The following is a 6,000-nucleotide window of genomic DNA, read 5'->3' as shown; positions in this document are numbered from 1 at the left end:
TCTAGTATCTCCACAAATAAAAAAGAAGTGGAAAGGGTAGGATGACTGATTTCTGTTTAAGAGATAACAAAATGTTTTTTCCTGTGGAGAAATGGAGCCAGTAGAGAAATGGGGTCTGAAGCGTAAGAAGGATTCTATATTCTACCAACAAAATTTTCAAGTAAGAAGTCATAAATGTTCCATTCATACTTATCCAGAGGGCTAGGAGCTGAACATCTGAGGATTTTCAAAACTAGTGACACAGTGAAGTACTGAGCACGATTATCAAATTTCCACTTTTGGTGCCGTACTAAGTGAAAACTCTCATGAGCTGCATATAATAGAATGCAGTCACTCATGAGGGTAAAATTACTGCAGACTGATTTAGAGATAATCCGTTATAAGATATAGCATTAGGGTCTAACATAATTTCTCAGAAACTGATCATTTATATTCAGTCTCTATTTTAGAGGTAGTCAGTGGGATTGAGTCTTATCAAAGGCTGAGATTTCTATAAATGGTGAGTCAAAATGGGATTGTTTTGTGAAGGACAGAATACTGCTTGGTCACTGTCTTCTACTCTTTTACATTCTGAATGACTAATGTGATTTAATTACTGTATTTGATAGATAGTGGTACTACCAAATTCACTGTGCTGTACTGAGATACTCATTCCAATATGCCTAAGGCTACTGCTTTAAATTTCAGAAGCGTAGCTATTAACACTCAGATATAGTTTTTTGGGGGTGGAGAGGCAGGGAGAGAAATCTTGGAGGGCCCTATTGTCTCCCATTTTCTTTCCATAGAAAGTGCTAACGCAGCTCTTCAAAGTACTGACAAACACACCAGCCTATTGCAACCACTGCTTGGAGCCTAGTATGCTGTAAAGTCCTCTGTTGGCTCCTGGGCACACAGAAGATACATAAATTCTTAGAGGAGCTAGTCCTTAAGTGAATGTTAATATAGTAGATGAACAGACAAGTGTAGCAGAGAAACTTTTGATGGGCTTTGGCAGGGAAGAAATGGACCAGAGCTGTAAAGAGGGGCTGTAGGTCCCTGTTGGTGGGTCAGCAGGTGTGCCCAGCTGCCAAAGTGTCATGCTGCAACTCAGCTGATCTTAACCTACCTGCTACAGATCATGTTAGTTGTGAAGATCTGGCAACACAGCTTTTGCTGTGGACTATCAACTCACATTCTTCTTACCAGGAGCCCAGGTAACCTGCCCTGAAGTCCACACTGGAAAGGCTTCACTCGTCTTCCGCTCAACAGGACAAAGCTACCCTGGATACTTAACATCCATTTTTGGATGATATAGAGATGCCATTTCAATGGTAGGTACTGACAACCAATGAAAAATTAGGAGGATTTCTGGATTACGTTTATGCTAATAAAACTGCTTTTATTACTTTTTTTTTTTTTCCTTAAATATTACTGAAAAGAGACTGTTTCGACCAGATGCACGAGGTAATTATGGAACAGGCATTTAGGCAGATGTCTAGATTACCACTAAAATCAATAGGAATTTAGGCACTTTTGCAGGAGCTTTTGAGCACTTCAGTCCTTCTGAGCATGTGCATTACAAGAGTGAGTGGTGAAATAATTGGCTGCTTTCTTCTCCTCTCCATCTTTCAGTGCATGGGGCGAACCTGTTCACAGCTGTGTAGAAGAACTTCTAGGCTTTTTACAATAGTTCTTAGAAGATTTCTTGTGAATAGGCCAGGAATAGAAATGATGGCTGCGTAATTACAATAAGCAAATATAAATCGGCCCCTGCCTCTGCTGCAAAACTCTGCTATGACGATAGCCAAGTCGCTTCAAACAAGCTTTCCACAGGTAAGTCATTACCTCTATGTTCTTCACGTTCGCTTGCCCGACTTGAGACACCTCTGAATGCTCAGAAGTTCTGAGCATTCACAAATGCAACCAAAGTCCCTAAGAGTGAACTGCTGAGCCTTCAGACTACTAGCAGTTAGTTCCTGCACCGTGAAAAATCAATCCTACAGTGGAAGCAAGGATCAAACTTGCTGAATTTTGTTTGCCTTTGTGCTCGGTAATATTTGCTTCACAGAGGTGCTACGGGATTAACTCCTGTTTGTGAAACAGACCGCACAGTGATGAACGCTGGAAGCCTATGAGGATATTAATTCTCTTTGCTTTAGCGCAAGATTTGTGGAGTGTGCAGGGAATATTATTCTTGGCTAACAGAAGCTCGAGAGGCTAGGTTGATCATTTCTGGTCTTCTGCCTCAACAAAACATAATTACCTTATTGCCTCAGATACTTAGTTCTTATTCTTCTCCCTTCCCAGTAAATTAGAATGCAAAAGATTTGGAAAGAGTATTCCACAATACTTCAGCTTTTCTAAAGAACGAACAGTGTGAGTTATTGCTGTTTTCCCAGGGTAGACACGAAGAAGAGTAGCAGCAACTCCTGCCTTCCTCAACATTACAAGATCTTCAGTCCCATTGAAAAGAAGTGGTTATTACTTTCCTTTTGATAGTAGCTTCTACCCCCTCTTAGAAAGAAGGTCTAACTGTAGTAAGAAAAACATCTGAAATTCAGAGAGCTTTCTGAGATCTAAGAGATAGAAAATGTTGGTGAAAGCAACTTGCAGAAAATCAGGATCAAGATAAAGTGTGTTTATAATTATTTGGCTGGTTATTTAGATTACTTCATACTCCACAGAAGGCATGCCTGTGCTTTGAGTGCTGCTACGTGCATCTTCAAGTTAATACAAATACAAGTACTGTTAAGTAGATTTTTCCAAGAGCTTACATGGATAGTGATTTGGCAAGGCCCTTAAGTATATGTTTGATTATAATGGCAGCGTCTAAATTTTAGATATCCTGACACCTAGTGGAAACTGTTGCTCCAAGTAGAATACCTGGGTTCATCTGCCTATGCAGTGTCTGGGGAAACAAAAGAAAGTTGAGTATCGCGTTATTGGATACAATAGCAAGATACTCACCTGCACAGCTGCCTAAGCAATGCGTTAGATAAAATGTGAAAAAAAGAAGAATCTGGCCCAAGCCCCGCACCTTTCAGAGACATGCTCACAAAGCCAGCTGCAAAGTGATGCAAGGTCCCTGGTTCTGGTTTTGAGCTTGGAAAGAATTTCTAGTGACAGATGTAGAAGGATCCAAGCAACTTGGATTCATATTGTCTCAAAAGGGATTTGAACTTGCATGTACTATGTGTACCTTGTAACTTGCAATTAATTAGCAAGTTGAGGGTGGCCTTGTTTCCATCTGTTTTCCATCGTGCCTTACTGTGACGCACGGAATAATTAATCCTTTGATGGACTGAAAATGGCAACAGCGTAAGAACCCATGGCAAATTGGGAATATAGAGGAACATCTGGAGTATAGTGTCCTGTCTCCTCTCATAAGCTGGCTAAGCTGTCTCTCAAGGCTTGATAGATACTCCTGCTATTCCTGTTCCAAATTTATTCCAGAACCTGCTGTTCTCTCTCTTTTTTCTTTCTTTCTTTTTGTTGTTGTTTAATTTTATTTGGGTTGTTTTGTTTTGTTTTAACCTGGTGACAGCATTGCATTTAATTTAAATAAACTTTTGATCTTCACTCTTGTGATGTGAACAAGCCAAAATCTTTTAATGTCTTCTCAGAAGGCAAGATCTGCTTGTTCCTTTCTGTTTATCTGTTTCAGTTTAAATATATATTCCTTGAACATGAGTATTCTACAAGCAAGGACAGATATCGACCATCATGATTTGTACAGTAGCTTTTTATGTCACTATATCTACTGGAATACTTTGGCTGATACCTCATAAAATAATTTTAGTCTCTTTGTCACATCAGAATTATATGGAAGTATTTATTAGTCTGCATAAATGCACTGATTATTTATTGAAGCCTTGAAGTCATCCAGCTTTCCCTGAGTGATTTGCTGCTTGACTTTGGTGTTACGCCTCTGAGCTTGGCATCTTCAGCACATTTTAGTCTGTTTTTGTATTTTTGCTGTATTGTTGACCAGAACTAATGTTTTTGTTTTCATAATCTGCATACACGCTATACCTCAGTTCTCAATGAAAACCTGTCTGCTGATGCAGAATACCAGGCCAACACTAGTACTGCAGCCGTAGTGCTGTAAGCGGTGGTAAAGAGATGCTGCCATTCGGTAATAATAGCTCAATAACGACAGTGCAGTGCTTGAACAGGAGGGGTAGGTGAGGGAAGTAACAGCAAATACCTAAAGATTATATTCCTCCAGGGTAGTACTTTCTCACATTGGTGAGAACATGTGAAGGAAGAAGACTGCATATGTTAGGAGAAAGTGCTGGCTGTGCACAACAGGTGATAAAAGCTTAGCTAGAGGCTTCTGCGTGCTGAGACTGGAGGGCTGGGTTATTATGAAAGGCCAAATAAGTACACTCATGCTGATAACACACGATAAGGAGATGGAACACAGCGCTGTGTTGTGTGCTCTGAGACTCTGAAGGTAGCCCTTAGTGAACTTCACATCCTGTCCCATGGCCCATGAAGAAGGGAAAAACACTGTGACACCAAAAAGGTAAAGAGGAGTAGGGCTCAGTGGGTTGGGAGAGCTGTGCCAAAGAGCTGTGTGCTCTTGGACACTACTTAAAGAAGCGGAGCCAGGTGTGGTCCTCTCACACCACAACTGTGTAAATACACTAGGGCAAACTTCTGGAAATGGTCAGGCATTGTTACTTTATGCAGGGAAAAATAAGAACAGGAGAGTGATGTTTGTTACTCAGAAAAGTCACTGCAGAGAGTTGTAAGAAATACCTAAAGACAACTTTTTGATGCAGGGATAAAGGACTACAGAGATAGGTGCTACTGCCCTTGGCCTCATGAGGGCCTGTGACACCACACTGTTTTGCTCTGGTAGCCAGAAGTGCCTCTGCCTGATGAAACTTTCGACAGTGCCGATACCAGCAGTGTCCTATGTAGATGGCTGAACTTCATGGCAGAAACCAGACTGATGCAGATTAGGGACTTACAGAGTCTTCTGTCAGCTAGTGACCTCTAAGTAGTTTCTTGTTACCAAGTTTTTGCCTTAAGAACCATTCTTGAAGAGCTACTTCTAGCCTGGTGGTTCCCATTTCATGACTCCATCCCTGCACTTCATTTCCATGCTGAAACAAGCATAGAAATGCTTTAGTGAAATCTCAGCATGGAGTTCTACTGTATCTTTATGATAACCAAGAGTTCTCCCGATCCCTTTTAGCTAGGGAAAGAAAATTTGCTTTGCAGCATATCTGGGAGCATGACAGGATAGTGCAGCTCTGCTGGCTGCAGCTGGCTGCAGCTGGAGGAGTGTTTACATGTGCAGAACAATTGTCTTGCAGGTCAGTATTTTCGAGATCACCTAGGACACTACACACGTTTAAATTTTATTCTACAGCCGGTAGATAACAAGGGAAGAGTCACAAGTGTGATCGTGAAATTAAATGAAGACTGTGTGATTTTTTTTTTTTTTTTCATTCCTGGGTGTATATTCTCACATGCATTGATCCACTTTTCATGTGTCTGGGGAAGTGCTGTCAGCAAAGCACCACAGGTGCATAGGACGTGGCATATTTTGTGGCCCACCTGCTGCAAACACAATACTGGATCTGGATGACTTCTTAACTGCAGGGACAGTCTGCCACCTCTGCCAGGTCCATACCGTTGATATGCCTTGAAGTGCTCATGCCATGAGTGAGGAGACAGAGAAGTCAAAAATCATAGAATCAAAGACCATCTAGTTCCAACCCCCCTGCCATGGTCAGGGACACCTCCCACTAGACCAGGTTGCTCCAAGCCCCGTCCAGCCTGGCCCTGGACACTGCCAGGGAGGGGCAGCCACAGCTGCTCTGGGCAACCTGTGCCAGTGCCTCACCACTCTCACAGTGAAAAATTTCTTCCTTGTATCTAATCCAAATCTCCCCTCTTTCAGTTTGAAACAGTTACTGCTCATCCCATCACTACCCTCCCTGACAAAGAGTCCCTCCCCACCTTCCCTGCAGGCCCCCTTTAAGCACTGGAAGGCTGCTGTAAGGT

This window comes from Leptosomus discolor, chromosome 1, assembly GCF_034619465.1.
Source record: "Leptosomus discolor isolate bLepDis1 chromosome 1, bLepDis1.hap2, whole genome shotgun sequence".
Lineage (NCBI taxonomy): Eukaryota > Metazoa > Chordata > Aves > Leptosomiformes > Leptosomidae > Leptosomus > Leptosomus discolor.
Note: the sequence above shows the minus strand (reverse complement) of the source record.